General features: G+C 45.1%; 1 pseudogene; it reads left to right on the top strand.

Moving 5' to 3' along the window:
• Positions 1-468: 468 nt before the first annotated feature.
• LOC138471849 (exportin-5 pseudogene) lies at positions 469-4,558 on the top strand (annotated as a pseudogene).
• Positions 4,559-24,629: the final 20,071 nt, after the last annotated feature.

The raw sequence follows: 24,629 nt of genomic DNA, 5'->3' as shown, positions 1-24,629 counted from the left end.
ACCTCATGAGGTAGGTACTGGGACGGGGGAGAGTGGACGTGGAGGTATGCTCTGATGACTTACCGGTAATCTTCATTACTCCCAGTCATAATCTTCCTCGTCACCGTACTGACAACCCTCCTCACCCTCCCTGCGGGGAAGGTCCCATGCTCCGGCATGTAATATGAAACTGAGTGACATGGCTGTGAGGGAGGAGTTATAGGGATAAAAAGAAATAAAAGAAGGTCCTGTGTCGGAGGCCGGGGCCTCATGAGGTAAGTACTGTGACAAGGAAGAGTAGGACTGGGAGTAATGAAGATTACCAGTAAGTAATCAGAGCATTTTAAAATAGGAGGAGCATTTGGTAGACTAGCCGGCAGGAGGCCATTTTAGAATAGGAGCATTCAATAGTCTGGGTGGCAGAAGGCCATTTTAGAATAGGAGCATTCAGTAGTAGAACCGGAACCGGAAATGAATTTACCTTGAACTGCAGCTCGCGTCGCTTTTTCCGCACCACATTTTCTTTGCAGGTCTGCAAAATGGCGGGCGACCAAGTCGAATTCATCTGCGAAATGCTTAAAGGTGCTGTGAACACAATTATGGACCCGACATCCAGTCCCCAAAAGCGAGAGGAGGCGGCGCAGCTCTGCGACGATATTAAAGAGAAATCTGATGTCTGCGCACCCTGCGGTTTGAAGCTGGCAGAGAAAACCGGGAGCGCGCCAGTCCGATATTATGGGCTTCAGTTAATAGAGCATCACGTCAGGACTCGTTGGGACAATTTATCACTGCAAGAGAGAAAGTCATTGAAGAATAGTGTCATGGGCCTGGTAGCTTCCGGGACAAACCCCATTTTAGAAGAGGAGAACCGCATTAAAGAGGTACTTGTGCACGTCCTGGTTGAGATGATCAAAAAAGACTGGGCAACTGATTGGTCGGAACTGTTCACGGAAATGCACAGTGTTTGTCGGCAAGGAGCCACACAGGCCGAACTGATTATGCTCAGTCTGTCAGTGCTAGCACAGGACATGAAGCTATGGTCTACGAGTTTGCAGACTCCTGTAGCTCTTCGCAAACAGAAGGGGATCGAGTTAAACAACAAAAAGCAGGCCGTTTTGGGAATAGTACGGAGTGTACTTAACGACTTTGTCCAGAGCTACCAAGTCCTGAAACAGTGTTCCGGTGAGCTAGCGGGCGAGTGCCACCACCTGATAATCACCGCCCTCGACACTCTAGCAGCATATGTTGGTGTGGTTCCTTTGGAGGACATCGCTGATAACAAATGCCAACTCTTGGATTCTCTATGGTGCCTTCAGAGTGAGCCGGATTTGCAGCTGGAGGCTGCGGAGGTACTGCTCTTGGCTGTTAAAAGGATAAGTAAGATTCCCGGCAAGAATCGACCGATTGTGGAGCTTGCAGACGAGGTTGCACCAATTGTTTTCCCTTTCCCACTGACATCAGCTGAAGATGCACTGACAGAGAGGGGCTATTCCTTCTTGAAAAGCCGATGCCAGCTGCTTTGCGTTTTCGGTGAACAGTTTTTTCCACCCGATGTCATGCCTGGCCATGCCAAAATACCTTCTGCGTTTGTGGAATATCTTAATTCTTTGCTTGCTTTCACAACGCATTGCAGCCAGTTCTTGAGCTCCTTAACTCAGAAAACATGGAGGATGTTTTTTAGTCATAAAGCTTTACGTTGTAATTCCGAGCTGCTAGCTATGCTCCCAAAATATCTTCTTGCTACAAGTATAAACCTAATGAAGGTGGGATTTCCTTCCAAAAATAACAGCCGCAAGTGTGAATATTCTCGCCTGGACTTTGCCACTGACCAAGCATTTTCTAAGTTTTTAAGAACGTTCCGGGGTAAGCAGAGGAGGGTGATCGATGCGGCCTGCAGTCTTTACAAAAAGCAGTGTTTGGAAGCCGCCATTAGTTGTTTGAAACGACAAATGACTTCTTCAGTTGATCTTCCATTGGAAAACGTACGGAAACCGGGCGACGTGAATAGCGAATCGGCTCACTCCTACTTGCAGTGGGAAGCTTTGGTGTACTTTATTGAGATTATTGTCGGAAATATTATTCAAGGTCCGCAGATCGATGCTCTCAAGCAAAACGATGCAATGGAGTTGCTTCAAACTGTCTTGATTTTTAAGACCGAAGAACCCACTATCTTGGCATTTGTTCCGAAACTTCTAGACGTTTTCCGGCCATTCCTTAATTTTAAAAATGGCTCCGTCTCTTCGGTTCTCACTAAATTACTTGAAATTATTCAGCAGATCAGATCTCCAGACGGACCACTTCTGAAGATTGCGAGAAGAGATGCCTGCATCCTTATCAATAAGCTTTGCAGAGAAAAAGCACAAGAAGTTCTACTTGACTTTAACGTGTTCTTTAACCACATAAAACAGCTGCTGTGCAACGAACGTCTCCAACTGACACAGATGGAGAAAAACGCCCTCGTTGAGGCAATGGTTGTACTGATTAACCAGCTCATGGATTACGAGCAACAGAAAGCTTTCTTGGAGGAGCTATTAGCCCCGGTCTCCTCACTCTGGGTGTCGGAAGAGATTGGGAGGGTATTTGCTGAACCTGGAACGCTGGTCTCCTATGTGGGTGCTGATCTTAACATTACAGACACTCTTGTGGAAAGTCCCATGGACCTAAACCGATCAGGTATTCTCCATTGCCTTGCCACCATTCTTGAAGTATTGAGATGGTCTTGCTGTCCTGCAGATCTGAAAAAAGCTGAGGCTGGAGGATTTGTAATTGGAGTGAAGCCAGATGGTGAACCACTTTTCCGTAACCCCTGCGCTGAACATGTACTGAAACTTCTTGACAATGTGTTTGTTCTCATTAGTACCCAACATAAGCTCTTTCTGCCAACAGTACAATCGAAGATGAGTAACAGGTTTCCCAGGGTTCTTGATCGCCTGGAAGTGAAGAATACTTGCACTCTTGATCTGCAACCTTTGCTGGCTATTTATGATCCACCAGAATATGAAACTGCACTGGAAAGACTTCAATTTTTTTTCACCACCATGTATGCTTCATGTTTTAGTATTTTGGGGTATGCTGCTTCATCTTTAACGCAGGGCTTTTACACCATTCCGAACCTTTGTAACAAACTTCTTTATTTTGCTTTTGAAAACCTGGAAAATGTCCCTGATTACAGGCTACTTGTTATGTTCCGTAGTTTTTTAAAGCCCTTGGTGCACTCCTCTCCACCAGAGTACTATGAAACCCTTGTGCCCCCTATTATGGGAGCATTCCTGCCACCACTTCACACGAGACTCACCCACGAGTGGAATATCCTTGATGAGAACTGCAAATCTAATAAAGATAAAACTACAGTTGGAAGCACTGGGTCCGTGAAAATTCTACCGAAGCAGCTCAAACGGCTGACTAAAGAAGTGATTGAGTTAATCATTGAGTGCTGCGTCTCCTCCGAAGATGAGGACATCATTGCCAATACTGAAGAATCAAATGCTGCTAATGATCAGGGTGAATTGGACAAAGCCAGATATTCTTGTCATCAGGCTACAGATAAACCTGTTGGCGCAGATAAACCTGTTGGCGCAGCAAAAAGCGAAATTGTATGCCCGCTTTCGACTGAGGTTGACTCTACAACAGTTTATGTTCCTGAATCAGATGATTACATGTCCACCGATGAAGACAGTGCCATGGCTGCCACTGTAAAAACAGATGAGTTGGGCAGGCAGATAAATGAGCATGCCGGGTCAAGTTCGGAATCCGATGATGGGGAGGAAGCAGCTGAAGCTGCTGAGGCGCCCCAGTCTGCCCCCCTGGTTCTTCCAGAGAATACACACCTTACAAAGCTTGGCATTTGCTTGATGGAACATGAGGCTGTCCGCTCTGCACTGCTTGCTACAGCATATTCGTCTCTTGTTTGGAAAGACTTGACTTGCTACAAAGCAGCGAGTAATCTTTGCTGGCCTCTTCTGAAACATGTGATTTTGGAGCCTCTGCACTCAGATACTGTGACCTATGTTATGACCATGGCAGTGAAAGGGTTACAAGTACACAGACAAGATAAATTCAGCAACTGTGCTTTTGATAATCTAGCCTTCCAAATCTACATGTGTCTGCGTCCTCGGTACATTGAACTGAATAAAGTGATAAGTCAGATCCTAAACATTAATTTGTGTTACTTGGAGAAATTTGACGAGTGTGCTCTCTATCAGCCCATTAAAAAGTCAGACGATGAACTTTTTCGTTATTTCAAATGTCTGCTATATGGACGCATTGAAGAGCCTTTTTTTGAACAGCAATACATGAATCCATCGCAGATTCCAAAGAAGTCAAGGAAACGCCCACCATACTACATGAGGTCAAACAAACTGCAAAGGCCTGTTTATAATCCCATGAACCGACCACTCCCCTACAAGAAGAAGGAAAAACTCTAGAAACTGCAGGTCTATTTTATTTTATCCAAGGTGGCACATACTTTTTTTTTTTTTTAGGCAAAGAGAAAGAATCTTTCAAAGACCAACTTTTGTTTACTTGGATCCTTTCATTCTCGATGTTTCCTTAATAAATAACTCTGTGGTTTACTACTTAATACATTCAGTGTTTAAAAAAAAATGCTCGTCATTTCCGCCTCAAAATACTTTGAGACCCAATTGAGAGGAGGTGTGGCAGTAGGAGAATCAAAAGTAATGGTGGGTTTTAGGACTGTGAAAACTTGACGTGGTTGCTGTGCTGGTTCTGTTAATAATAGTTATGGGTGGATACATGCCCATGCAAGTGCTCCAAGAAAAGGTATATAAGGTACGTGTACGAATAAAGTGTCAAGTTTATTGAGACGGCATAAACAACTAGTTTTATGTGATTATACAAAGCCACATATATTTTGTGAGCTGTGTTAGTGACAAGATCACACCTTTTCATGATGTTAACTCAGGTTTGTGACAATATAGCAAGAAGAGCAATTGCCAACAGTTTCGCCTGTCTGCTTTGTCAGGGCAGTTTAGTGAAATATAACTGCAATATTGTGGAGTGCACATTTGTATGCATTTCTGTAGTGTCACATGAGTTATACGTTTCAATAGGATAGCCTTTGTGTGGCATGTATGGGTCACATGCGAGGTAAATAAGGTCCCAAATGTATGACTCCAAAATATTGTAGTTATATTTGACTAAACTGCCTGGACGGGCAAAACTGTTGGCTGCAGTCAACAAAATCGTGTTGAAACATAAGTTTGAGTTTTAGGAGTGGCATAGACTGCAATGGAAGTAAACCTCAAAAGTGTAGAGTGAGAGGCAGAGTGGAAGAAGTTGGCCCAGGCAAGTAACCAAAGTGCACAGAGGACGGCTTGGGTAGTGATGTAAGAGACATGATGGAATTAAAGAATTTGGGTGGGCGGATATAGTACTTGTGGGAGGATGGAATTATATCTAGAGAGCATCCTAAGGGTCACAGTAATGGAAGTAAGGATGGTGTGATCGGGAGAACGTGAATCAAGTGAACACTGATTGCAAGTACACGCAGAAGGGATTATGGTGCTTTGTGTCCCCCCCCCCCCCTCCCCACCTGCGTAACCCGTACCTGGATCAAATGCTGATGCTACAACCTGCACTAATGCCAAAGTTACATAGGCTCACAGCTGGGTAAGCATTACTTTGTCACCAACTTCCATTGTTTGGTCCAGTAAAGGAGTTGCCTAAAGTGGTGGGTTAAACCCCAGTGGTAGAATTTACAAAAGGGACATTTGTGATCAAGGATAACTTATTTAGTTGTTAGTATTGCGCTGCATCTCGCTTTTGACTGATTGAAGGTCTGCCTTAAAAACATCCTGGTGGAAGGCTGGTCTTGCGTTTATGGGCTTACGTGATGCTTGATTGGTTTGTTTGGTGTGCTTGAGTTGGGGTGACCAGAGATCCCAGTTTTGCCAGGACTGTCCCGGAAATTGGAGCTTTGTCCCCCTTTTTCAAGATTGTTTCCGTTGGAAACTGCAGTGGTCCTGGTTTTTGGTAGGTCTTCATAGCTGGTAGGCACAGCTTGCACAGAAGAAATGCTGCATCTTACAACTTAAGATAGTGTTCGTTTCTGATAAATTAGCGATGCATGATGTGTTTATTTGAACAGTAATATTTAAACCCCTTTCTCCAACCGCTACTGGTGTAGTGCCTTCACAGCCACTTTCAAGAGTTAGTGCTGGCGTTTGTTAGTTGCCCGGTCCAGGTTTTTTACACTTTAAATCTGGTCACCCTAGCTTCAGTGCCGCCAGTTTATGGTGTGGCACATTCCAGCCAAAGGAGGAATTGTCACAGTTCGATTTCAGTGGGGTGAAGGCTAAACTTGAGTTCCTCTGATTTCGAAAGATTAGAGCATTTAGACCTACAGTAGAACATTTGCCAGTTCATTATAATATAGCCTTCTACACTGAGGGAGGTGTCGTTATTGCGGGATAGAGACTTTGGGGAAGGGATTACAAGGCTATTGTAGTAGCAATACATGTTTTGGAGTTTTCTTATTGAAGTTAAACATCATGCTTAGTGAGAAAAGTAAATATACAAACTTAGTCACTATATTATTATATTAAATGTGGTTTTATTTTTTAGTATTAAAATAGCAAAGCCATCTTCATACATTAAGCATTTTAATTGCAACATGAACTGGAATGGGTTTAACATGTACATGCATTAGTTGGCATGTGAAAGTGGGTTCTCTACAAGAAAGTGTGACTTCCGATGTTTTATCTCTTGTGTTGCAGCCTAAAAAGTCCCCTTAGAAAGGAATTGTCTTGTTGAAACAGAATCTTTCCTGGGGAATTGCATTGTTCGTTCCCCTTTCTGCTTTTAAAGACGGAATGTGTTGAATACAATCAGTAACGGTTCTTGTCTGCACTCTAAACCTTCTGATTGGCTAAGGGGTCAACAACTATTTCCATGGGCTAATAATGCTTGTTCTTTTCTGCTGTTACCATGCTTTAGTACTGTGCTTGGTAACGGGAGCGACGCATTGACACTGGGAAAGAGGCGCATGCGGCTATCACGAAACTAGCTGGAAACTGACACTTTTTTGGGGGCAAAATGTCTGCGCTCAAAGCGCAACTCCCTATTCAACACGGGTGACAAATGTCTAAAATTGTTTGCATTTGGACGTAATTTACTTGCGATACAAAAGAAGCTGAGTTGCTTTTCAGTTGCAACTGAAATGTCACGATTGTGGTAGTTATCTAACTTGACACGCCCCCACATCTTTTCATTTCGGTTTGCTCGTGTGGTACTGAGTGACCGTTTTTGTGTGCTTAGAGAAGGACTTGAACATCTCTGGAGTGGGGCAGGTACATGGAGCAGCATTTTTATGGTGCATTTATTGACTGACATGCAGGTGTGGGAGTGCAGGAAAGGGCTATGGACTAGATCTACGCACTCAGTCGGTTTTTTTGTGTGACTGCTTTTTGCCCCCTGTTCTTTTACGATACTTTTCGCACTTTAAACGATGTATGCCGAAATGATGGGATGCAAATCTACTGCCACTTGCAGGCTTTCCGTGCATATAAAGGGCATAGCAATAATATTCATGAGGCAGCGTACGCTTGCCTCATATTACACAATCCCCCCTAGTGTTTCACCCCATTAATGCAACTGGCGCAGGGCATGCCTGACCATAGTGCTACAAGCATAATTCTAGCCTGATTAGTGCAACAAAATGGATCTGTGTTTTTACCTAATAGAAAACAGAAACCAATATTGAATTTTTTTCTAGTGGGGGTTGATAGGCTATGTTTTCTGTTCACTTTTATTGTATTCTCTGTAATTGTTTTCACTTATCACTGGAAATCCAGCACAATTAGTAATTTGCCACCAACCGGTGCTGTCACCTTATTAGGTTATAGGGACACTCCCTTCCACCCCAGGGTATTTGAAAAGTTGTGCCTTAAAGTGATGTGCATTGACTCCCATGTTTAATGGGGTACGTGGATATGGGCTATTTGTTTTCAGTTTGAGGAGCACACTTTTAGTTTCTTCAGTCTGCTTTCTGCGATGAGGCACAGTGGGAATTTTCAGTGCTCTGCGCTAGTTGTCAAACTAGCCTAGGTTTGTGGAAAGTATGCTGGTTTTGTCAATATGCAATACACAGGGATGTTCTAAACCGAGATTCTACTGCTTCGATTATATGAACGATCACTTCAGTTTTGAAAGTTTGGAGCATAATATAGTTGCTAAACTTGGGAGTTTGTTAGAATGCATGGCCAAATGGGAAAACTGGAAAATATTGGTCAAATTGCAAACTTGGGGTATGCTTGGATTTTACAAACTGTTTTTATAAGAGAGTCCATCAAAGTGGTTATATACTTGGGCTGACCTGACTGTATATATGGAGGGATTTTGAAGCCAGAGACTACCCATGTATCATGTAATCGTGAACTGGGGTTCTTTATGGTACTTAAAATGAGCACACATGCTTTTTCAGTCAATGTTTATAGTGCTGTTACTGATTAGAATTGGCAAGTTGTTCCACATTCGACAGGCCAAAATCTGCACCATTTTTCTATTTTATGGTGCTTTGTGAAATTTGCCCATCATCGGCAGGCCATTGGACATAATCTAAGAGGCTGAATGGGCAACTTTTGGTGAGTTTTGTATGGTAGTGAATGATTTGTGCCCGAGTACCTATGTTTGAAAGTACCTGTTCTTGAATCATCTCAATTGGTAGCCAACCTACATCTTGCTGAGCCTGAGGTATGGCCTCATTTTCTTGTGCCAAAAATTGTGCGCACTGCACAATTTTGCACTGTTTGTAATTTGGAAATTTTACTTTTACAATGCGCTTTTATCATGCAAAGATAGGGGACAAAAAATAATGGTCTTGCGAGTGTGATGGCCTGAACTAAGATCTTCAAGTGAAAGCAATCTAGTAGGGGCTTACATCGGCTAATGTCATAAAGGTGGGTGTATTTATTTTGCTGCAGCATCTACTTGTTGACCAAATGAGAGCTGGTTGTTAAACCGAATCCCCAAGTTCCTGACATCGGCAGGTGTTGGGGTAGCCCCAAAATTATATGGCCATGGAAAAAGAGGGCTTTCGAGAGCAGAACTCTTGTCTTGTTTCCATTTAAGGAAAGGCAGTTGTCTTGATCTATTGCTGTACTGCCCCCAACAGTCAAAGCGATCACTGATCTTGATACATTGATCAGTTTTAAGACCTATATTGTGTTCAACTTCGTCGAACGCTCTTGAAGGGTCCTATCTCTACGTTCAGTAATTTTTCCCTTCCAAACAGTACTGTTGTCTCTGTACTGTTGAGGACCTGAAAACTGTATTGAGCTCTAGCCAACATGCAACCCTTTTCGAGAAAGTGCAGAAGTTGAAAGGTTGCCTCTACTTCCATGGTTTCCCTCAGGAAGGGATGGTTGGATATAGGCTAATAATTCACAGCATATGCAGGATGAAGCTGAGCCTTCTTCAGCAACACTGTAACTTGCGCTTGGTTTAACCGATGTGGAAAACTGCCCATTTGAAATGAAACATTAAATATATACCGTGGTTTCCAAACTAGAAATGGCTGGTATTTTGCAAACAGAAAATATTTTGTGTAACTAGGAGTAGAACTTGGATTGTGTTATCTGCCTGGCATCATGTTGACAGGAGGGATGTTGAGAGGCATCTAAGAAACGTAACAGTTTCTGGTGAGAGTGTACAAATCAAATTTAGATGCGATGGAGACCATGGTTTTATAGAAGGCATGAGCAGTGATGCAAAGGGATTTGAAGTTTAACTTTGGAAGATAGAGCTCGAGGGATGCGATTTTTCTCTCTTGAAGTGAAGGAGCAAGCAGCAGCGTTCTGGACTCTTTGCAGTCTGCAAAACAGAGCAGATAAGATCGAGGTTAGCGCGAAGAACCGGTTTAGGCACCCCCCTCTAGCCCAATGGAATAGTGCACACTGTTCCGTGTGACGCTTAAAGGAATCTACATTCAACTTCTTATCCTTCCTGCTCCTTAACCTCCCTGTGAAGAACCCTATTCTGAGTTTCAGCAACATTTTGAAAGCCTTGCAAGGATGCTGCCTTTAAAACCAGGTGAGTGGGGGCAAACGGATTAATATTTCGCCGGTAGCTATGTGTGTGGGGGAGAGGGCGCAGGGAATGTCTGGGAGAAAGAATCGGGGATTTTTGCCCCTGCCTTGATCACCTGACAAAAGTACAATTTTAGTTTTATTTAACCCAACAGTGAAAACGTTCCGGCAGGCCAGGCTGAGCACAGCACCTGAAAAAGTTAGTGAGGATTAAAGTGCTGTCAGTCTGCTAACCAACCTATTAAGGAAGGTAAACACCTGGATATTTCATGGGCGGCTGTTCTTCACCCGAGCCTAAAAGTTAATGCCTAGGGATATTGAGTGGAGTCCTCGGTTATTACACCCTCCCAAATTGTCTGCTTCCCAGAACCTTGTTGCATGCAGTGTACAATGTGTATATTTGAGTGAATGTGTTGCTGTAGAAAAGTGACAGGGAAACTAGAGCTATACGGAGGTGAAGTGTTGGGAGGATGCCACATTGTGTTGCTTGCCTTTTTGTGCTGTGCTATGGCTTATCATGCTTTGTCTTGCATTTTTCATGCTTTGAAGTACCATGTTATGTATTGCTGTAGGTGTGCCTTAGTTGTATCTGCCCATTGATGGCCTATACTTCTCCTGCCCTGTGTAATTTTGCCAGTGCTGTTATTTTGATCTGGAGTCCCCACTGCAATTTTCCCCTCTAGACAGTTTTCAGTATTGGCAACATGAAAAATAAGCTGAACACATGGTACGTGGATGCTTCCAAACTGCATGTCATAACATTGTATTGTGATTGTCATTTGTATAGCGCCTTTCACTATTGGTATGGTTCCAATGCGCGCTGTTGGTTGAACGCCCTCTGGGGACCAAAGTCCCGGTATGGGAAATTCATCAGAAGAGTTTAGAATACATGTGTGTTTATAGCTAGTATGTAGGGGTGGCCAGTCCCAGCTGCTACCTATGTTGTGCTGGCATGTGGATGGGTGCTGATGGGTATCAGGAGAGTATGCAAGAGCAGTTGACTCATTAAGTGTGCAGTCAGACCAAATTTTTGTGGTGGTAATAGTTGCATTCTAATGGCAGGGGTGTTGTGTTAGTGTATGATAGCAGATGCGTGCAGGTGGCCATGCCAAGCATAGAGTGTGATATGTACCTCTGTCCGGGCTTTTTTTGTTGATGCAGCTGAAGTTAGCCACACATTGACAACACTCTGATATTCATCTAAACACTACATATTGGCTACACTCTGGTATTCTTCTAGATTTAATATATTGGCTACGCGCTAATCTTCACATAGATTTCAATACGTCAGTTACCATCTTTATTTAATACAGGCTACCCTCTGATATACATCTACGCTCAGTACATTGGCTGCACTCTGATATTGACCTAGATTCAGTACATTGGCTACACACTATTGGTACCCAGCGAGGGGGATGTTGGTTCCCAGCCAATGAGGCGGCACAGAATGGGTTTTATACCACACAGTAAAGACCCCGCTCTGTGCCTCCTTGGAGTGGAAGGCTGCCATCTTCCCTTGCTTGGAATCTGATAAGTGCGCTCGCTTCACCCCCACCTCCCTTTTCTACATCTTCAGCATGGAACCCACTTTGCACTGCTGCGTCCCTCATAGGCGATCCAGCAATGGCTATCATGGAATGGGAGTGCATGTAGTTCCCTCCTCCCCGATTTACGGTGGCTATCTTGATTTGTAGTTTTTATCTTGAACTGAGTAACGGCAAACGCATTTCTCAACTTGAGACCAAAAAACTATTAGTACTCTAGTTGAGACGCAAGCTTTTTGTTGCGAGAGCTGGGAGTGTTCCCAGTCAGGCCTCCCCCATTTGTGGTGGTTGTTGCTGACGTCAGTTTAGCGTGTTTGTGGCTGGAGCACACTGTCAAGCCTACAAATATGGCTCACTCTTGGAAAGCTGCAGCGACATCTGTGTCTGATACAAAAGGGGTAGGGGGAAACCCTTTTGAGGCGAGTCGCCATACCAGAGTTGTCGGCTAACTGTCAGACTAGCCTGCCGCATAGAGTAAGCAGCGAGAGCAGAAGGCTGTTATAGCAGTGCTTCGAGTTTGAGTTTCTGTTAGGTGTGGTATTAATTTAATACTGCGAGGCCAGGAAAATTAGGCATTGACCCGTGCTGTGTAGTGGTGGACCTTTTATAGCTTAAAGGTAAGCCAGACGCTGATGTGTCACTTCTGTTGAACTATATTGCTTTGAGCATGGTTGATGTTAAAGGTATTTGTACTGCGCACCGTCACCAACAGAATTGGTCCCCCAGCACTCAGGTGGATCTGCAAACAAGAAGGCGGGGTGGGTTAGTCCGGTAAAGAGGGAGTAGGAAAGTGAGAGAAGTGGTGTGCTGTTGGCAGTTTCAGTTCGGTTTTCACTGTGCGCTGAGCTTTGGTTTGAATACCGGACCGATGCAAGACCATGTGTGCTGTTGGTGCGGTTTGTGTTTGTTGTTGTGAAGTGCGTGTGGTTTGCTGATCGAGAAGATGGTGGGTGGATATTTGTGTGAGTTAGGTATGCTGAGACTTGACCATAGGGTTAGTGGGTTATATTTCTTAATCCTTATAAATCTTGTTCTATGTATCAGATTGTCCTATAGGTAGGCATATATTCCACTTTCCTTTCCATCTAATTGTTGAGTGATGGCGTGGCATGTTCCCAGCTGTGTTTTAAAAAATAAAAACTAAGTGTAACAGGAAGTGGCGTGTCTTGTCCCCCACTCGGGTATTGGTGCAGTAAATTAGTGGTCACCCACTCCTTTGCTATCTATTTCTGTTAGTGGTCCATTGTTGCCTGTGCTGTTTGTAGGCCAAGGTTGTTGATGTATCGTCCCGCCCCTTCCAGCCCAATCTATCTGTTCATTCTATGTTATCGTCTTATCATATCTATCTCTCAGTTAGTAAGTTGATAGGCCGTAGATAGTTCTCCCTTAACTTCTGTTTATGGGTTGGATCGGGAGGGGCGGTTTCTTGGCTCAGCATTGTTTCACCTGTGTATATGCCCCCTTAGGCGTCGTTCTATGGTGTGAAGAGCCAGGATTTGGGAGTGTTCTGAATAGTAGGTGATTTCTTGTGTATGTTCTTTGGTAGCTCGTATCAGGCTTTTGGGGCGAGGTGAGAGAAAGGAGATCCTCTGAATTTTCTTTTATTGTGGGGGTTTGGTTCCACACGGATGTTGCTGCTCGATCTCAGCATCCTTGTTGGGCGATGTAGGCTTAATTTGTCTCTTAGGACTTCATCGCTTTGGTCGTGGATTTCTCTGTGCGTTGGTTTGAACTTGATTCGCTGTTTTATTGGTAGCCAGTGTAGTGCTTTCAGCGCTGGTGTGATGTGTTCTCTTCGGGGTAGTTTGAGGCGCAGTCTGGCCGCTAAACTTTGTATGCGTTGTAGTTTTTTTAAGAAGGCGTTCGGGCATGCCCAGGTAGGCTATTGGCATAGTCTACTCTGGACATGTTGAATAATCAAAAGAAAATTTCAGGGTGAGAGGTCACACCATTCCTGTAGTATAGCAGATGTAAAAGTCAATCACAGCACGTGTTTCGACTTTATGTATTTAATTTGCATATGAATGACAAAGTATGGGGATAGAGTACCCAGGGATGTTGAAAAGAACCCAGTGGAATAGACTGGTTTTAGATAGGTGAAAAACATGTTTTTCTGACATTAGACAACATATTGAGTTATGCAGGTACAATGTGAACAAAAAAAAAAATCAATGAACATAAACAAAAGACAGTGCATGGATTGTACACTGAACATGTGGTATGATCGTCGACATAAGGTGTTTCGGCCCAAAAGTGAGCTGTAGAGTGCAGTTTGTGTGTACAGGCCTTCATCAGGACGTATGATCGTCAATCGGAGTCCTGGGGTCTCTATCGAAGATTTATCCAGTGCTGGGGTAAGTGAGGGCATCCGCCCTTGTGTGGATGACACGCTGACGTATGAGTGACCAGTATTGAGACAGGTAGATACCTCAAGAGGTAAAATCGGTCATCAAAATGTGATGAGGGTGGAGTCACCCACTACTTGGTATGGCGGCAGATTGCACAGGCGGGCCACTGAATGGCAAGGTTTGTATTGCCGTATCTTCCTTGGCAGTCGCTGCACACGGAGACGGCAGAAGCTGCTCCATTCCAGACAGCGATACAAACCCTGCCATTCAGTGGCCAGCCTGTGCAAGCTGCCGCCATACCAAGAAGTGGGTGACGTCCTGATGAAGGCCTGTACACACAAGCTGCACTCTACAGCTCACTTTTGGGCCGAAACGCCCTAATGTCGACAATCGTACCACATGTTCAGTGTACAATCCATGCACTGTCTTTTTGTTATGTTCATTGATTTTGTTTTGTTTTTTTTTGTTTACATTGTACCTGCATAACTCAATATGTTGTCTAATGTCAGCAGAACATGTTTTTCACCTATCTAAAACCAAACCCAGTCTATTCCACTGGGTTGTACATAATTGTATTGTCTTTTCAACATTCCTGGGTACTTTATACCCATACTTTCATTTACATGTGAATTAAATACATAAAGTTGAAACGTGCTGTGATTGACTTTTACATCTGCTATACTACAGGAATGGTGTGACCTCTCACCCTGAGAATTTTCTTTTGATTATTCAGCTACGCCTGCCTGGGTTTCTCGGGGCATAGCCAGGTGCCCGTATTTATATTTTACTCTGGACATGTGCGATGGCGGTCAGTATTTTGTTGGCGAATTACAGGAATGGTTGTATCCTTTTTACTGCTCGCAGGAGAAAGACGCATTTCTTGATTAGAGCGTTTACTTGTGGCTCTAGAGCAGTGGTATTCAAACTGTGGGGGTGTGCCCCCGTAGGAGTCCACGGCTGCATCCCTGGGGGGCTGTGAGAGCCCAGCATGAAATGTAAAAAAAGAAATGGGCAGGGGCAGCTCGCGTGGTCGGGCTGAAGCATGAAATTGTCTCGGGCACCAATTAAAAAGTGGCCTGCAGTTGTAAATGGATGTTCATTCCTTTAGTCACAAGCTGTTGGACTATTAGGGGGTGCTTTGTGTTAAGAGTATTAAGCAACAATGGTCAAAATGACTAACTGCATAGTGAAGTCAAATCAAACTGGCTCACATTGGCCAAAAGGTGGCTTTTGACTGGCCCACACTAGCATCTTGCATTTTTGCTACAGGCATTTCCCTATAGGCCAGCCTGGCTGCTCATCCATAATGGCGAAGGGGTGCCCACCCAGTGGCCCCCTCACCCATTATGGAGGAGCTATGGAGCCAGCCCAGTGAAACGATTAGCACTCAGTCAGCTGCTTTTTCCAGCTGAGGGAGTGCTCCTGGGCTGGCTGAACTGTCGGAGGGAAACACTATTTCCCTTTGACAGTTAGTTCCCCAGTCGCACATGCTCGCTGAGCCATGCATATGCTGGGGTGTTTTGCTTCACCAGCGTTGAATAGCTCATTGGAAATGTTGGCTGGGGCACTGCATGTCTGTATGTGCAAGGGGGAGCTCCTGTGCTTCCTCGCACATACGGGCAGAGCAGCCTGGATCAGGGCGTTTCAGCACCCACAGACAGGCCAATGCAGAAGGTAGGTTTGTTTGTGTTATGACTGAATGTGTGGTGATGGAGTCTCGTGGGAATAGTTAAAGTGATTGCTGTATGAATGTGTGTGTCTGTGTGTGTTAGTTTGTTTTGGTCTGATGAGCTGATTTTTGGCAAGTGGTGGATAGAGGGGAAAGGAGGGTTGTACAACAAAGGCATTTAAAAAAAAGCCTAAATGCCTCGTGGCACAATTCCCCCTACCCACCTGCCAAAATCAGCTCTCCTTCTGAGGCGCTGTGTTGCCCCAGGGGACAGGGATGGTATCTTTTTACTGGACATCTATCGTAGATTTCTAGTAAAATGTCATGCCTACCGCCTAAGCCCCCCAGCACCAATTGCAAACTGTTTGGCCATTTACCAATTTTTTTTTTAAGTATGCTCTACAATGTAACATTTCAACCCATTATTTAAAAAAAAAATCATGGGGGCGGGGGACTTGCCCCCCCCCCCCCAAACCCCCTTGATTGGTTCAGGCTCCCTCGCTGTGCTTGGTTGCTATGGCATCTTTGGGGGGAAATGGGTATGCCTTTCCACTTAAAAAATTCACCAGCAGCCACTGGCCCTCAGACTGGGTTGGGAACAGGATGGGGGGAGCCCAGGGACTGTGGTGGGAGCAGGATGGGTGGGAACCATGGTATAGTGGTGGGAGCAGGGTGGGGAGAGCCCAGGGACTGTGATGGGAGCAGGTGGGGGAGCTCAGAGACTATACTAGCAGTAGGGTGGGGTGACGGTTCGCAACACATAATGTCCATTTGCCATTTTTGGGGGGCCTGGCCTGCCCAAATTTTGGTCAGGGGGGAGGGAGCTGGGCAAAAAAGTTTGAAGACCACTGCTCTAGAGTGAGTTTGTTGTCCATCGGGACTCTTTGTTTTAAAAAAAAAAAAAAAATCAATGATGGGGCTGGGGTTGTTCCGAGTTCCCCTGGCAAGGGGATGTAGTGGTTGTCTCCTCCTTTTTTTGGGTGATACCACCCACACAGATACGTGTTGAGGATTGTTGCCCACAATGTTAGATAATGTTTACATGATGCTCTAGGAAACATCTCGTCTACTTCAAATCAGATTCTCGCTCATTTTAAATATCCTGTATGCTGGTCCATCAACAAGTAGTGAACTGATGCCAAATGGAATAGATTTGCACTTGGACCCGAGGAAGGGAATTCCTTCACTATTAATATGCCAGCAACTACGGGAACTGCAAAATCAGACCGATGCTCTTTCATTGAGCTGTGCCATAGTGGTGTTGCTACAAATATTTTTCTGTCGTCCTAAGACTGGCTTTTTGATTAAGATGCTCAATGCGAAGGCGTTAAAAGGACTCCACTCCAGTATATGTAGCTAGCATTGATCAGGCTAGGGTGTTTGGCACTGTAAATAGGCTATGGAATAAATTCCATGTGTGTGCGTGGAGGTCTACTGAGACTATTGGTGGAATTGCACAACAACCGTAACATTCAGGTATGTTTGGATAATTATGACAAATTAGGCATTCCAGTTTTACAAATATTGGGCTCAGCCAGGGATGGGTTCTTGCACCTGTCTTTTCATCTAGATATTTTTTGGAGTCGTGTAACCTGTCCACACAGACTGGGTCATCTTAAAATCCCCATATTACTCTTTGCAAACATCTTATTATTCGATGGTACACATCAGGTCTGCAGAGATGTGTTGGCACTTTATTCGATGGTAAACAACTTGTCCATTACTGCCAAAACTGCGATAATGATGTTTTCCAACCGTAGATTCTGAAAGATTGGTACATGGTGTATTGGAAACGAGTTTTCCATGAAATAAAATATTTGGGGTTATTATGAGTTAGTATGAGCCAGTACTTTTAAAGCTGAACTCGGCCAAAAAACGTCCAATTACTTGCCCAATGTAAGAACAGTCTGCAGAAATACTGCACACATTCCTGTACCCCGCTAATTAGTTACTATAAGGGTAAGACTTTACCATCTCTTCTATATGGGCTTCAGTTTATGGATTTAGATCAGCAATCGGTTGAGTTATTAGAAAGCGCTTTCTGGAAGAAAAAAAAATGCTACATCTGCTGATCGCTGTTCCGTTTGTCCTGATACGCCATGAATTAGGTTTATCTTGGCAGCGGGTAGTGCAAATGGCAACGCTGAGGATCTATGCTAAAATCGTGCCCCTCCTTCCCCATGGTACTTTATTTGCTGATCTAAAGAAAGTCCTTTAAGCAGGTGCCTTTGGTCCATTACAGATTTTTGTCAGATTTGTGATTCAATATTGAAGAATGCAGGGATCCGTAAGAGCCGTGTTTTGGTAAATTCCGAAAAGGCCTCTGAGAAAATAACATTGGACCAGGGTAAGTTATGCAATTGCACGTTGAACTGGCGAACCAATGCAGGCCCCATCAATCATTGCCAGAGTATGTTAAAGTCCCTGATTCAAAATATCGCTCAGTGTTCATGCGTTTTCACTTTATTTTACTGGGGACACTGGATAGGTGGGGCAGAATTAGAGGCTCATCATCTGAGAAATGGGTTTGCATATGTTGTGGTGAAAACACCTTGGAGTCCTTAAGACAGTGGGTGTCATGCACTCTCAGGCGACGGGATCTGTTATTTTGGACGATTTCTGACTGCTCACTAAATTAACCTCGGATTGGTTTTGGAATGAATAGTTTGTTTTTGGGGGGGTTCTAAATCCAATGTGTTTTTTTTTTTTTAATCGTGTTGCGTTAGGATAAGCATTAGTTTTATATCATTATTTTGGAAAGGCATTGGAAGAATTTGGATGTGTATGATTTTGTGAAGTCTTTTTGTTTTTCTAATGGGTTAAAAGTTGTCTAAACTAAAGACACAATACAAAATAAAATATCCTGAGCATGGGGCATTACTGGTCAGGTAATAAGAGTCACTTGATCTCTATATGCACTTAATTTTTATACATTGACTACCTACTGAAAATCACCTAATTTTAATGCATAGCCTACACCAACAAAAGATAATCGCCTAGTTTCAATACATCGGCTAACCTCTCACTGCACCTAGATTCAGTACATGTTCTGAATGCACTAATTTAATACATTGGCAACACTTGGATACAAAATATTTAAAATATACCTAGATTCAATGCATTGGCTACGCTCTAGTAGGCATCTAGATTCAAGACATGGCAATACTATGAACATGCACCTAGATGAATACTCAATTCAGTTACATGTGGTACAGGGCTATAGTCAAATAGTCGGCAAACTGCATGTTGTGATGTGCTTTTATGTGTATGTGGTATCTTTGGAACAAAGGCAGATGTGTTGTGCTTGCAATGTATGCATGCTCAGGGTGAGCTGAGAGAATGTTGGTGTGCTGCAGCAGAATGTTTGGGTGTGAATGTCGTGTCAAGGTTCCACCCTGAGTCAGTTGGGAGAAGTCAGCCTGGGTGATGGGACCCAATGGCTCGCTCTGTACCATCTTAAAGAGACTTGTAATAAAGCTTAATTGAAGGAACCTACCTGAGTGTCCAAGGAGGCTGCATTTTTACACTGCAATACGAGGCTATATTCAAATATTACGTTTATTGCTTTGCAGTGCTATGCTGAGAATTTCAGCTAGATGTTACTCAAGTGTTTATCTGAGAGTAATACCCAAGTGGTCAGCTAAAAGCAGTGCTGGTCTTTGCTCAGATATTGAATTGAGTGCAGTACGATATTCAGCTAAATGCAATATCGGGCTATGTTAGGGAGAATTCTCTGTTAAGGCTAATTTCCCAAACCTAGTGAGTCCCCCAGCAGCTTTGCTGGATTTTTGGGGTTTCTTTTTTTCTCCTGCTAAGAGTGAGACTCTTTTTCTCCCACTCTTAGACATGATTTGAGATCTTTGACTTTGTAATGTGTTTAATGGGCTATGGGGTCTTTTACTCCATAGGGTTTCATGTGTTTTTGGTAAGTGTTACACAGCACCCTCAGTGCAGTAACACAGGGGTGTCATAGTGACCCCCAAACATAGACTCCATACCCTCGGACTGACTACTGTCTCCCAGGGCATGTAAAGTCACCATTGACTTTACTAGTCTTAAATTGTGAACAGAACCAGTACAAACCATCATATTGTGATAGTACTGCTAAGGGTAATTAGATTGCCCCCGGGTCTGTTTTTTAAGGGGGCACTGTGAAGGCCCTAACTGGAAGGCTTACTTGCCAGGGAGGGCCATGGGTCACGACAGCAGGTTCACCAAGCCAAAAGATCAAACGGAACTCAAAATATTTAATCACGGTGAGTACGAAATGGTGTGCTGTGTTTGTGGTGAGTGTTATGCCGGTTTTGTACTTTGAAGTGTTTATCTGGGGATCAATGGAAGTTGGAGATGGATTGGGAGGGGTTAATCTATGGACCCCTGAAGACAAATTGATGAGCGTGGTGGTCTCGTTTCTATCAACTAGTTCTGGGTCACTGCAATGATTATGAAAACTGCAGAGAGAGCGGTTTAAGAGCACCCTTGTTCTAGAAAAGGGCTCAAACACTAGCTAGCGAAAACGGACACTTGGCAAATAAGAAATGGTATGTTGTGTGTATGTTTAGGATTGAGCTGGCGAGTAGGTTAACATTCGTACCCCTGCACGAAACACAAATATGCAGTGAGTGGCAGTCTCTGCAGTGTTCTACGAGTTCCTGTTGGATTCCTGTGTTTTGGAGTCTGTTTTCAGTGCCTACTACTGAGAGGGTCGGACTTTTCATTCAAAACCCCTCTTTCCCGCGGAGCAGCCGCGGAGCGGCTGCAGAGTGGCAGTCTCTGCAGTGTTCTACGAGTTCCTGTTGGATTCCTGTGTTTTGGAGTCTGTTTTCAGTGCCTACTACTGAGAGGGTTGGACTTTTCACTCAAAACCCCACTTTCCTGCGGAGCGGCTGCAGAGTGGCAGTCTATGGCAGCTAGGGCAGGGCGGCTTGCCAGTAGAAAAAGCTGCACTCCCCTAGTGTCCCAAGTGTCTGCTGCGACCAAAAAGACTTTGACTTTGGCTGGCGTTTCGACCCCTGCCACTTACCCGGAGTCAACACTACTACAAACCGAGACTCTGGGTCCCCGAATGCGGAGCGCCAAATCAAAGATGATCCTTGCGCTTAATCAGCCTCACTCGGATTCCGAGGTAGACTCTTCCGTGTCAAGGCTGGCCTCCATCATACCCGGATATCCTGTAGTAGTGAATCAGGACCCGGGAGCACGCCAGCTGGATGCCTGGGAGTCCTCACCGTCTGCTTGCCCCCCTGTTTGTCCCTCTGCCTGTCCCCAGCCAATGGAGAAGTCCCCCGTGACCGCCAGTCACCCCCCGCCATGTGAAGCGTGTGCGGAGTTCCCCCTCGGAGGAGAGGAAGCGCTGTGTGTTGCAGGTGAGGAGGGACTGGTGGGCCTGGTGGGTGAAGAGGGGGGGGGGGCGGGTGACAAGCTACCTCCCGCTGACCCTCTGTGTTCATCACGCCCAAGGGCTCGAAGCCCCAGTTTCCAGGTGGGCGATGAGGTCAGTGGAGAGGCAGCGCTGGCGGACGACCCGTCAGCTGAGACAAGTTTGGATGCAAACCGCCTTATAGTGGCACCGATTTCCCCAACCCCCCCCCCCCAGATTCTGGGGAAGAGCAATTAGGGGCGCATCCTCTAGGGGTGGATGCGCTGGAGGGAGCGGACCGAGCGGTTTCAGCTGAAGTGGCTCCTCCTGACACAGGGTTGTTCGACCCTTTGGTAAGGGCTGCGAGAGCCGATAGTGTAATCAATTTATTTTCAAATTTGTTTATTGCCATTTGTTATCTTACAGTAAAACTTCTCGGCCTGCATTCAATAGCAGGTATAGTAATACTTGCTTAATAAACAGTAACATTTTTTTATAAAGTAAGGTAACAACATTTAACTGTCTCCTTGTTTCAACTTCTTAGTTCAAAAGTCTTGGCAGACATTATGGTGGGATATCGGGAGCAGGGGGGGAGGGGGGCTCCAAGTTTCAGGGGCTGGGCGTGATCTGTGTCTGTCTCTGCCATGGGCGTTGTGTTCCTGCGACGCAGTGTTGTCAGGTCCTGTTTCATTCATGGAGGTTTATCATCCGGGGAGGAAAGCATGCTAACGGTTATTTCCTTCCATGCCTCCAAGGTAGAGCTTGATTCGTCAGTTGACCTGTTGACGCTGTCCTCCCATGCTCTTGTTTCCGCGTTAATCCACCTGTCTAGTTCGTTACGCCATGCCTTATAATTCGGGCCTGCGGGTTTTTTCCAGGCCATGGCAATTTGTCTTTTGGCCAGTATACAGGTCAAGTCCTTGAGTTTCACCCAGTGCTTGAGTTTGGCTTGCCTAGGGTGTGTTCCCAGAAGGCACTCCTCGGGGGACCACTTGTAGTTGGGGGGAATCTGCTTTTTCAAAGATATGTTTTATTTTCATCCATAGGGATTGTGATTTGTTGCACTCCCAGAACATGTGCAGTAGATCTGCCCCGTCTGCGTTGCACCATGGGCAGCGGGCTTCCTTTTGCTTGCTAATTTTCGCCAGCTTGCAGGGGGTTAGATATGTCCGGTGTAGCATGCTCAGTTGTATGAGTCGGAATCTATGGTTCCCGGACACAGCTTTGGGGTATGCTAGTGCTGTTCCATTCACCTTCTGAGAGTTCCCGTCTCAGATCTGTTTCCCATCTCTTTTTCATTGTCTCACTTTTTGGGTTGGGTATGTCGCGGAGGTGGCCGTATACCTGAGAGACCGCTCTCTGTCCCTCTCCCAGGTTATATAACGGCGTTATAAGAGGGGCTGACTCTGGTTCCTCTGGCCAAACGTCCCATTTTTCCTTAGCCGTTTCTCGTATCCTGCGGTACCAGAGGAATTGGCCAGCTTGTAGGTCCTCCTCTTTTTGTAGTGATTCGAACTCCCTGAAGGAGCCTTCGTCATACAGGTCCCCCCAAGTATAGACACCTTTCTTCTCCCAGTGTCTAAGGTGGAGTAGGTCCGTACTTGATTTGCACATGTCTTGGATTAATGGGATTTCGGGAGAGTACTGGTGTTTCAGATGGGTTATCTCCTTCGCCATATTTGCCTCCCCAGGGTAGCGATGGAGGGTGTGTCACTCATTAGGTGTTGTGGGGCCCAAATGAGTTCTCTCAGGTATATAGGGGAGATCATGGATTGTAATAGGGGTGTCTCGGACGTGGTGTCCTCGGCTAACCATTTGGACACAAAGCTGAGTTGAGCAGCTAAAATATTTATCAAGGTTCGGAAGCTGGATACCGCCTTGCGCGTGTGTTAACACTAGAGAAGAGTGAGCTATTTTGTGTCTGGCTTGCCCCCAAAGGAAGCCACGAATGATTGAATCAAGCAGACGAAAGAACTTAGGTTTGATGTAGTATTGAACGCTCTGGAATTTGTATAGGAACCGGGGGAGGACAATCATTTTAACTACTGAGGCCCTGCCCATCACTGATAGGGGAAGTTTTGCCCAGAAGCTCATTGATTTGCGTAGTGCGGGTATCGCTGCCACAGTGTTGTGCTCATGCATAAGCTCCGGTGTGTGCATTATTTGGATTCCGAGGTAGCGGAATGTTGTGGTTTGCCATTGTATACCTAGTGCGGGGAGCTCCTCCCTGTCTCTGCTTCTCAGTCCTGCCAGTGGGAACAGGCAGGACTTAGCTCTGCTAAAACGTATGCCTGAGACCTTGGAGAAGTTGTCGAGGACCTCCAACATGGTTGGAATGTTAAGGTGCGGATCCCTGACGTACAATAGAACATCGTCCGCATAGAGCGAAATGATGTGGTCCGTCCCGCCAAGTCTTATCCCTGCATCAAAGAACTGTTTCCTGAAATGGATTGCGATGGGTTCCAACCCGAGGATATAAAGCATGGGAGACAGCGGGCATCCCTGTCTTGTGCCCCTACATATGTCCCATACTGCTGATACGTGTCTCCCAGTTTTCACCCGAGCCCTTGGTCTGGTGTACAATATTTTGACCCATAGAACAAATCCCGGACCAAATCCGAACTCCTGTAGGACTGCTAGTAACCACTCCCAATATATAGAGTCGAACGCCTTGATGGCGTCTAGCGACAGCAAGGAATAGGGCTCGGGATTCGCGTCTGTTTGTTCGACTGTGTTGTAGTCTGCGTAAATTCATGGTTGTGTTGCGTCCCGGTATAAATCCGCATTGGTCTGTGTGGATAATGTCGCCTATAAGTCTGGAAAGACGCTTGGCAAGAATTGTGGTCAGTAATTTGACGTCATAATTAAGAATGGCTAGGGGTCGATATGATTCGCAGTGTTCTGCCGGTTTGTTTGGCTTGAGGACTGGGATCACGAGGGTTTCCCTCATGCTATCGGGTAGGATACCTCGCTCGTATGTTTCCAGGAAGACTTTGTGTAGCAGTGGGACCAGGGAGGAGTCGTATGACTTATAAAATTCTGAGGGCAGCCCGTCAGTGCCCGGGGCCTTGCATGTAGCCTGTGACTTAATTGCCTCAGTTATGTCTTCCGCAGTGATTTCAGCATCTAAGGCTTTGGCTTGTGTAGGGGAGAGCCTGGGTAGTCCTATTTCGTCTAGGGTGTCCATTATCTGGTCTAGGGGGATTTCAGCTTCGTGTGAGTACAGATGAGCATAATAATTTTTAAAGGTGTCATTTATGTTATGTTGGGCTTGATGTACGTTGCCGTCCTTGTCCTGTAAAGAGGTAATTTTGTGCCTGGGGTGTTCTTTCCTGCAGAGCCAAGCCAACAGCCTACCAGGCCTGTCAGCTTCCGTGTGTGCTCGGTTCGTTCTGGTGGTACAATCAAACTTGGCCAGTCTATCCCAGGCCTTTGTGCATTCAACTCTAAGGGCTTTGAGCTTGTCTTCCCGTTGTTGTGGGCTTAAGGGACTGTTATCGAGCCTCTCTATCTCCCTTTCTCTTTGTGTTAGTTCCTCTTTCAACTTCTTTCTAACGCCTCCGGCCTTTGTTATAATTTCACCCCGTATTACTACTTTTAGGGCCTCCCATATGGTGCTCGCGTGTTCTACACTCCCTGTATTTAGCTCTATGTAGTTGTCTATTGAGTCCTGGAGTTCTTCTTTAA

The sequence above is a fragment of the Ambystoma mexicanum genome, chromosome 8, assembly GCF_040938575.1.
Source record: "Ambystoma mexicanum isolate Mex_15411 chromosome 8, UKY_AmexF1_1, whole genome shotgun sequence".
Classification (NCBI taxonomy): Eukaryota; Metazoa; Chordata; class Amphibia; order Caudata; family Ambystomatidae; genus Ambystoma; species Ambystoma mexicanum.
The sequence above is the reverse complement of the archived record's forward strand: the minus strand, read 5'-3'. Positions and strand labels throughout refer to the sequence as shown.